Raw genomic sequence first — 10,458 nt, forward strand, 5'->3', positions numbered from 1 at the left:
TCCTCCTTCCAGTTAAGCTTGAATTGTTTTCTTTAAAGGCTTGACCTGAACACCCCTTGGTTCCAGGTGGAACACATTTTCACTTAAAACCGTCAAATGTTGGCTCTGAAGGGAATTTAAAGATCTATTCCAGAGCCCCCATTTTTATAAATGAGGAATTATAGGTTAGAAACAGACAAAAAATGCTACGATGATAAACTTCTGAGTCTACACTCAAGGATCTTCATGGAGAGAAGGACTTAGGAGGAGAGCAATCAGTTTGGAACAAAATCATTCTCAGACTCAGCTGTTGACTGAGCAGAGATGACCTTCGGCTTCCCAAGAATCCTTTTCTAGAAGAGATGCATGCCAGGCAAGCACTTGAAGTTCCCATCCAACCCAGGCTTCCCTTTCACCTCAGAGAGAACAGCTTGCCTGGCCCCACCCTGCCTAAGCAGGCTCTTCCACCGAGAAATGCACCAACTATCAATGTTAAGTACCAGTTATCTGCCAAACTCTGCTCTGAGCCTTATATATTATTTGCAGGATATATACCAGTTATGTGCCAAACTCTGCTCTAGGCTATATCTCATTAGCAGGAGCAATGGGAGCCCCTTTCATGGAGATTATCATCTAATTCTAAATTTATTAAATTCTGTTTCTGTGCTTTTAACTGTCCAGTGTTTGCCTTGAGTAAAAATTGCAATGCTTGGATTTGTGATAAAAAAAATAAGTCACATCTTTATTTTCTCATTCCACAAATATTCATAGGAAACCACACTATGTCAGGCGTTCCATGTACCCCGTGGGCCAAGTGTTACTTTAGGTGCTGGATATTCAACAGTAAAAAAGGCAGACACAGCCCCTCTTTCAAGAAACTTGCAATTGAGTGTAGAAAGTCAGGAAATCAACAAAAACAACAAGGTAATTACTGTGATGAGTGCTTTGGAGATATGATAGAGTGACCTGGGGCAGGGGTGCATTACCAAGACTGGGGGTGAAGAAAGCTTTCTCTAAGGGTTATATTTGAACTGAGGTTTGAATGATAAAAGGAGTCTGTCAGAGAGGAATTAGGGTAGGGAATAGGATGTGCAAAGGCCCTGAGCCAGAAGCAAATTTCATGCTTTTTCAGGATCAGAGAGGTTAGTATGGGGAATAGGCAGGCACTGGACCATGAGGGCCTTGCAGGTGGTGGATGGGGTTTTAAACTATGGATAGACTTGATATGACTCATGTTGTTAAAAGACTTTCTGCCTGTATTAAGAGGAATAGATGTGAGATGAGGAGGAGAGCAGGAATGCCTTTGAGGAGGCTACTGCAGCTGCACAGGCAAGAGATGGGAAAGGCTTGGGCCCCAGGGCAAGGGTGCAGGTGCAGTTGGTTACAGGCAGGATGCAGTTTGGATAAACAGCTGAAAGGATTTGAGGCTTGAGGGCTTTGTACATGAAAACCCTTTGAGAAGATATGAAATATGTAAGGGAAGATTGGTATTTGCTAGAGTCCCTTCTCCGTAAGCTTCAGAAGGGCAGGTATGCTGTCTATTATATGCACCACTGTGTACAGTGCAGGCTCACAAATAGATGTGTGGTAAACAGTCGCTGAGTGTGCAGCTGACAGGAACAATGTCCATTGTGGTCCTTTTTTCAATTTAATTTTTAAAAGCGAGATTAAATTAACACACAATTATTAGCATGAAATGAAATACACACATCTTACGGGTCCTGTTTGAGGAGTTTCATTGCGGTTTTCTATGGTCATTTTTCCCAATTCTGGCTTTTTGTTCCAGGAGGTTTCTCCTTTATGTCCATGATTCAGGTTGAACCATGGCCTCTCATGTCTTGGTTGATGGGGCTTCCACACAATCGCAGTAAGTGGATCAACTCGTGGTGTGCAGCAACTGGAGCCCCTGCCATTTGTTGTTAAGAGAGTATCATGATCCACAGCTGATGTTGCCATGTCTTCCAGTTCCTGCACACAGGCATCCCACAGATGAAAAGACAAAGCCATAAGAAGTTGCTGAGTTAGCTGTTAATCCAGCTTGGATAGAAGGTTTCTAGAAAATAGTTAAATTGGGTCTCAAACTGTCTGGATAGAGCAGAGACCGGGGCTGGGTGAAGGATAAGCAAGGGTAGGTTGAAGGGTAGGTTGAAGGATAGGTTGGAGCTGGCTGGAGAAAAATCATTCAGAATTTGGCAAAGGGCAAAAAATAATTTCTTTCCTGAGGGAGGGAAGAGAATAACCACAAGGTTATGGTTTTTGACCCTGTGAGACATTAACCAGTTTAGATTTTAACGTAGTGAACTTACGGTACATTTTCTTTCTTAAATTGCCTATAAAATTAAAAACATTCAAATTGTCATTTGGAGCAGTTTTAATGTCTGCTTTCCCTTATTAATTAATTAACTGGGTAAACTCTGTGACATGCATTCATTTTATATTTGCATGACAGTCATGGAGTTACCTCTGAAAATGTCCTCTGTCATCCTTTCTTCTGAAACTGGATAATGTCCTACCCTTGCCCAAGTACCCTTTCCCCAAGGGCCCAGAATAACTGAGGGGGCTGGTGTCCCTAGGGCTCCCATCCTGCCCCAGGGTCAGATTCCTGGGTAAATTGGGAGTTGGGACAGTGTGTGCATCTGTTCACTGTATGTAAAGGAGGTGTGTGGAAGGAGTTGGTATTTAAATCATGGTGCTGGGGATACAAACATATATCATGAACAGTCTCCTTAGTTTTCCATTTGCCAAGTTGTTCCAGGGTCCAAGGGTACCAACTTAGGAGCAGGTGAGTCATTCTGAATGGAAACACTTGTATAGTAACATGCAACCCCTCTCCATGCCTGCCCAACCGGGCTGCAGGGACCCACCAACTCAGCACTTTTCTTTTGTGCCCTTTTAATGTATCAGTGGGAACCTGGAGTGTACATCCTTAGGTGTTTTCTGAAACATTAACTCATTCAGACTTTGCCAAGTTTCCAGGTAGGATGGAAGGAAAACAAAGGTGGCTCTTGAAGACCCAGGAGCTGGCCTTAAATCCTGACACTCCTGGGTGTGAAAAGGTGTGAGGGGACAAGCAGGTTGAGTTGAAGCAGTAAAAGTCTCTGGCTTGTCAGGAGAGGAGCAAGACTACAAGTCTATATTAGCAGTTGAATGACCTTGGGCAGCCTGCGAAAGCATAGCTGCCTTGTAAAATGACATAGGAAAGTGGCGTCTATGAAAGTGGCAGATGGCTGGGGAAGAAGAGTCATCCCACAACTGGCAGAGCCTCAAGCAGGGAGGAGGCAGGAGAAGGCAGGGCTTGGAAGGTGCGGGAGACTTGCTCTTCTTCTGATTGGGGGCAGGGAACAGGCCGGGTGTAAGCCCATCACCAGTGTCTGTGTCCCATTTGGTACATTTTTCCTTTGCCTCAATTTGCTCTGTCAGGATAGTAATGATAGCTCAACACTTGTTCCAGTAAAGTACTGAGTGCTTCATATACTGAGCTTATGAAGGAGGTATTATCATCACAGAAAAGAACAGTGAGCCTCAGAGAGGTAAAACAATTTGTCCAAGGTCACACAGCCAGCAAAGGGCAGAGATAGAACTCAAACCCTGGTCTGTCTGGCTCCCAAGCACCTCATTACTATTTTAGATTTACCCCTCCAGGTAAGATTATAAATCCAGTTGTAGAAAATTGTTAATAATAGGATAGAGTAACTGCCAAGCTCTTCCCTCTGGCAAGACTGAATTTTCAGTGAGACCGTGAGCTTAATGAGAGCAAAAGCTCAGGCCTTATACGCTTTATGTGCCCTCAGACCCCAAAAGTGCTAGGCATGCAGGGAGAGGACAAAAAGCAATATTATTGCTGTGAACTTTCATTAGGATGTATAGAGTTCTGCTATGTGTTTGGAAAGAATCCATCATCTCAAGAGGCTCTATAATGCTCAAAACAGCTTTAGAAATTCTCTTTGGAAATTGCTTTCTGAGCCTCAGGCACATAAATATATTTTTATATATATCTTCAATCATGGCAAGCCTTAGTCCTGTGAGGCTAGCTTTGAATGCTAAAGAAATCCGAAGGCAATTCAGAGCCAAATTTGGTGAAGGAGGTGAATTATCAATTTCAAATTTTCAGTTTTGTTTAAAAACAAGCTGGTGTTCATGTGAAGCACCAAGGCTGATGTGTTGAAGAGATCGCAAACTGACTCTGAAAGACGTTTCTGCAGTGGGGGAATTTTAACAAGGTTTGAAGCAAAAGTCCTGCATTTTTGGGTCCCTGCCTATCTCGCCAGTCCCACTCACTATGTGTCCCTGTCATCTGTTTTCCTTTCATTTTCTTGGGACACAACACATATTACCCATTGTAGGCTTCCACATGCATTATTTTCTTGCTTCTTTTTGCCCAGCTCATCTGTCTTAGCCCAAGCTTAAGTGCCATTTTTACAGCTGACCCTCTCATCTGCTATTCCCTCCTGATCTTTTCGTTTGCAACTGTAGTGATAGATTCCAGGATGCTTCTACTTGTAAAACACCTTGGCTCTGGCCCTATCCTGCAAGCACCATGGCAGCAGACTGTGCTCACCACTGTGCCCCCAGCATTCAGATAAATGTAGGGTATATTTTTGGCACTCGACAAATATTTTTGAAAGAATAAGTTAATAGGAGTGTCCAAGTCATCAGCCACCAAAGTGCTTCTCTGACTGTCTCTAACTCGCTCTGCCACCACTTCTGCTGACCTGTTTCCTCTTCGGTCTCTTCTGGGCTTCTCAGAAGCTTTTGCCCATGGCTCCCCCTCGGTCCACTTCATTGGTTCTCCTTCCTCTTCTGGCCTCTTAATAGGCACTCCTCACATTCTGCTTTGAGTGTATTTTCTTTTCATGCTAACTTTTATCTTCATCCCCACTTCTCTGTAGAGCTCCAGCCGGTTTCCAATAACCCATTGCTCATTTCTACATGCCTCATCTCTGGGCACCCAGGACCCATCCCAAGGACGAGTGCCATTTTTTCACTCCTGCTCCTCCTCCTGTGCTTTTCCCTGGAATGCTTTAAAATCTGTCCAGTCTCCTAAAAAGAAACTGTAATGTGATCTTTACCTTCTTCTCTTCTCCTTCCATGTTTAATTCTGCTTCTGGAATGTCATTTGCATCTTTAATTTCCTCTCCATTCTGATGAGGAAATTCCATAGTAGGCTCTTATTGTTCATTATTTCTCAGTTGGATAATTAAAACAGCTTCAGGGCGCCTGGGTGGCTCAGTTGGTTGAGTGTCCGACTTCGGCTCAGGTCATTATCTCCTGGCCTGTGAGTTCGAGCCCTGCATCAGGCTCCGTGCTGACAGCTCAGAGCCTGGGGCCTGTTTCAGATTCTGTGTCTCCCTCTCTCTCTGCCCCTCCCCCACTCATGCTCTGTCTCTCTCTTTCCCTCTGTCAAAAATAAACATTAAAAAAAATTAAAAAAAAATAAATAAAACAGCTTCAGAACTTGCCCCCATTCCGAGGAAGCTGTCAAGCTTTCCCCCAGCCTTACAATTCATCCTCCAAATGGTTGTCTGACATAATGACCCTCTGTTGTCTAAAGAAAAAAGCCCACACTCTAGCATTATCTACCACTACCTCATTCACTATTCTTCGCTTGTTCTCAAAGTGTGGCCCCTGGATCCACTGTATATCAACATCACCTGGAAGCTTGTCAGAAATGCAGATTCTTGGCCTCTACCCAGAGCTGAGTCTGAAACTCCTGAGGGAGGGGGCAGGGCAGCAATCCGTGTTTTTGTTTTTGTTTTTGTTTTTGTTTTTCAAGTTGGTTAACATACAGTGTAGTCTGGCTTTAGAAGTAGAACCCAGTGATTAATCTCTTATATATGATACCCAGTGTTCGTCCCTAAAAGTGCGCTCCTTAGTGCCTATCACCCATTTAGCCCACCTCTCCACCCCACCCCTCCACTCCCCCCCCTCCAGCATCCCTCAGTGTGTTCTCTGTATTTAAGAGTCTCTTATGGTTTGCTTCCCTCTCTGTTTTTATCTTATTTGTCCTTCCCTTGTTTTAAACAGCCCTCCAGGTGATCTTATGCACTCTAAAGATTGAGAGCAACCACTCCAGTTGTATCAGATTTAGTATTTATCTCTGAAGATTACAATTGTTTTTGTGCTCCCATGACTTTGTTCATGCTTTTTCATCTGGGTGGAATGATTTGCTTTCTTTACACTCCACCCCCTATAGCCCACACTCTGTGATTTTTCCACCTGCAAAATTCCTGTTCATTATTCCAGGTCCTGTCCAAACCTTACCTCTTCATGAAGTATTTCCTGATTCTCCCAGTCAGAATGTATCACTCTCACCTGAGATTTCACTGGTGCTGCCCCTTGGACTATTGAGATGTGTTTGATTCTGCCTCACTAATTGTCTTCCCCACTTGACTGTAAGCTCCCTGAGGACAGTATCTGAGATGTTTTTATCCCAGTATCTATAGCCTCCCAAATAATAAGTGTTGTTTTGAATTGACTTGGATCAATGTACTGTTTCATATACATTGGCAGGAAAGGGTACACTTTGTCTTGGATAGAGGATCAGGCCAGAGACATATAGCATCCCACCCCTTTGGGAACTTGGTATATCAGGGCAGGTGCTCTGTGGCTCCTCTCCAGCCACTTGGGTCATCATTGGGTTGCTTAATTTTGAAGACCTACCTGGAATGACTAGAAGCCTCAATTTCTCAAAGGTAGGATATTTGAAGAGAATAGAACACAGAGAAGATCACCAGAAATGTGATGATAGGAAAGACTCAGGACCCCAAAACCCACGCATCTAAGCCAACAAAGCAAGCAGATCATCACCCCTGCCCTCAAACCCTCAATAAAGAAAAGAAACAAAGATCTGTAGCTTTCTGATTTGCTACTAATGGACATGACAAAACATTTTTAAATTATGAAGCCATCAGTTAACACCAATCCTTCTTTACTCTGCTTGTTATAACCTGAATTGTGTCCCCTAAAAATCCATATGTTGAAGCCCTAACCCCAAATATGACTGTATTTGGAGATAGAGCCTTTAATAGGTGATTACAGTTAAATGAGATCATAAGGGTGGGGCCCTAATTCAATAGAATTAGTGTCCTTATTAGAAAAAGAAGAGATACCAGGATGCAGGTGCACAGAGAGAGAAGCCATGAGAGGACACAGTAAGAAGATGGCCATATACAAGCCCAGGAGAGAGATGTTAGAAGAAACCAAACCTTGGTTTGGACCTTGGACTTCTAGAACTATGAAGGAATAAATTTCTGTTGTTTAGGCCACCTAGTCTGTGGTATTTTGTTATGGCAGCCTGAACTGACTAACACTCTGCTGCTTTCATTTTCTTCTCCACCCTTTTCTTTTCCCTATTCTTATATCCCCACCTGCTCAGTCTCCAGGTTCAATTATTTTGTTTTCTTTATTTCTTTGTAAAAACAATAACAGAAGTGATAAAAGAGCATAAACTAATTTGGAGACTGTGGTTTAGAATTCTACTGAATAGCTCAGAATCAGAAAATTCATAGTTTGTGTTTCCATGGTAACAAATCTTCCATCTGAAATTATGTTTCCCAGACTTGTGTTCCATTAGAGATTTAAAATGTGTGTGTGTGTGTGTGTGTGTGTGTGTATGTGTGTGTGTATGCCTATAAATATATATGTATGCTCACAGTTACATGTTATTTGGGTGAGTTTTATGGGTCCACCCTTCCTGATATGATTCTGGGCTTTCACTCAGTTCTAATGTGACTAGAGACTAAATGAGTAAAGAATTTAGATGAATTCAACTCTCCCTAACTCAAATTAGGGGCGTATTTCCCATTCTGCCTCTCATGTTCTCCCTCCACCCAAGAACTTCAGTCCCAGGAAATAATCTCAGAAGGGAAATCCTATTTCAGTGATCTCTGGAATAGATGCTGCTTGTTACCTAAATCGGAAAAATATGAGGATATATGCAATAAAAGTAAAAATATTTTGGATAGAAGAGAGATACAGCCTAAGTGAAATTCAATTTAATTTTAACCAATTGCCAATTTTAATCTGGTATGTGCTAGGGCTAGAGATTACATACTGGCCCACTAGAATATCTAAGCAAGGAAGCAGTGATGAAGACAATAACAACAATTAAAAACGTTTTCACAGCACCTTAATAGTTTTATCATTTATAGGTAATACTATGAATTAATAATATTGGAATTAATAATATTGATTCCATTTTATGGATGAAGGAGAAAGATCAGAGAAGCTACAGGATTCAATCAGTGTTGTCTCCTGCCTCCACAGTCAGTAAATGCAGCGCCCAGGATATGAACATCCAAGTGTAATACATCTTTCACTGTAAGGACTGCAAGGACTTTGACTTTAGTATTTCTCCTTCCTAATTATTTCTTACCTTCTTGGATACCAATTGCACATATATTATACTCTTTGTATTCTGCATATCTCCGATACTCTCTTTATCATTTCTTCCATCTGCCCTTCAAGATGCTTTTATTTTCTAGCCACGTCTTCAGGTTCACTAGCTTAACTTCTGCTGTATCCTATCTGCTGTTAAATACACCCAATGGGTTCTTACTTTCAGGTAGGATAGTTCTAGAATGTCCACTTTTTTTAAAAAAATAGATGCCTATTCTGTGTTGGAATTCTTCATCTTTCATCCATCTTTTTGTCCATCATTTTCCCTATTAAAAAAGAATTATAGTAGTTATTTTCAACGTCCTTCTCTGCTAACGCTAACCTCTGGATATTTTGTGGATCTGCTTTAGTGTAATTTTTTTCTCTTGGTTATTGGTCTTTTCTCCTACCTCTCTCATGTCTCATTATTTACGGTTGTTTGCCAGACATAATGTACAAAAGAACCATAGAGACTGAAAATATTATTTTCCCCTGAAAAGGTTTTCCCTTTCCTCAGCTGGACAGACAGTATAAAGGCCTGATCACCTTGATGCCTTGAGAAAGTAAACTGGGCCATGGCTGTTTAGTTAGACTGTTTTACCTGGTTGCAAATGTCTCAGGGGTGAGACCTGGTCCATATCTGTTGCTGTCTCCTGCCTCCAGTGGGGCTTTGTCATCTATGAAATGTGAGACTGAGGGAGGTTTAACTGCATTCCTGGTCCTGCCTCTTTCTGGGCCAAGTCCCCCTGGGCTTTGGATTGAGATCCTGTGGTGTCTCTGTCACCTCTGCCTGACAGTTGAGGTCTTTAACCTCAGTGTCATACAGATTCAAAATCTACCAAACACTGGGTATGGTTGTAAGATACTCCCACTAGTGAACTTTGAGGCTAGGGAGTGATTTCACCCTTCCTTCCTGGCTCAACCCCCTCCCCCCGCCAAGTCTCCTGTGGCACTCCAAATGTAATAATTGTCCTGTGGGAGAAAACCCAGACGTACATCTGGGACTCCTTTAGATTGTTCTGTTTTACCATGCTGCTGTTTTACCAGGGCTGTGAAAAGCTCCCCTGATTTCTCTTCCCCTTTGCATACTAAACCCTGTCCTCAGGCAGGGCCTCAGCAAATGCCCCACCCTTGGCCCCCAGGGGAAGAAAACTGCCAGCAACCTCAACTCATTTTCCATGTGCTCTTCCCCTCTGGAACTTCATTCTTCTAGTCCTCTTTGCCTCTGTGGTTCTTCACACTGTTTTTAAAAATATGATTTTGTGATAAGTCTTTATTTTCCCTAGCTGTTGCAGTGGGAAGAATGTCTTGCTGCTACCTACTAAATTCTACTCAGAAGCAAAAGTCTAAAAACAGACTATTAATCTATTTTTTCTTCAATGAAAGCATACTGAATCAAATTTTTTTGCCAATATTTAATTACGAAAGTTTTCAAGTCTACAGCAAAGTTGAAGGAAGTTTACAATGAATAATCCACACATTCAGTGGTGTGTTGGTAAGCTCTCCTTTCAGGTGAAAAATTTAAAAAGCTCTGATTTGTGTGGTTTGCTGATTTCTGTGGTATAGATATTCCCACCATGGTCAATTTCAAGCTACCAACATGAGTTGGGGAAGATTTTTGCAAAATCAGCTCTTAGGAGCCTATATGAGCCAGCTCAGGAATAGCACTACATAGACCCATCACCTAGATTCTACCTCTAACATTTTATGCATTTGTTTTATCACACATGTATCCATTCCTGTCTGTCATCAATCCATTTTATTTTTTGTAAATTTCAGATGTAAGTATAATGCCCTCCAAATACTTCCTCATGCATATTAACAGGAGTTTAATATTTGTTTAAAGTATTTTCTTTTGATGTGAAATGAGTTCTCGGTCTTATTTGTACATTTGCTGAGTTTTGACAAATTCATACACCTGTGTAATCCAGCCCCTATCAAGGTAAAAGAGTACATTTTCCACAGAAATTTTTCTCAAAGCTTGGCCAGCTAAAATTTTCAGCTTTTCCTGACATGAACTGTCACACAATCAGGACACCTTCATTATAGTTGATTAAATGTTTATTGCACCCTAAATGCGTGTCTTTACATTGGTTCCATTTT

The 10,458-nt window shown here is 41.9% G+C and overlaps 1 long non-coding RNA gene across 1 annotated transcript; it reads right to left on the reverse strand.

Moving 5' to 3' along the window:
* Positions 1-1,396: 1,396 nt before the first annotated feature.
* On the reverse strand, positions 1,397-9,570 carry LOC122200921. Its single transcript, XR_006193992.1, has 3 exons — positions 9,519-9,570; positions 8,354-8,642; positions 1,397-1,947 (listed from the first exon to the last, which is right to left on the reverse strand). It is a non-coding gene; the product is annotated as an uncharacterized LOC122200921 (long non-coding RNA).
* Positions 9,571-10,458: the final 888 nt, after the last annotated feature.

This window comes from Panthera leo, chromosome D1 (assembly GCF_018350215.1).
Source record: "Panthera leo isolate Ple1 chromosome D1, P.leo_Ple1_pat1.1, whole genome shotgun sequence".
Taxonomy (NCBI): Eukaryota; Metazoa; Chordata; class Mammalia; order Carnivora; family Felidae; genus Panthera; species Panthera leo.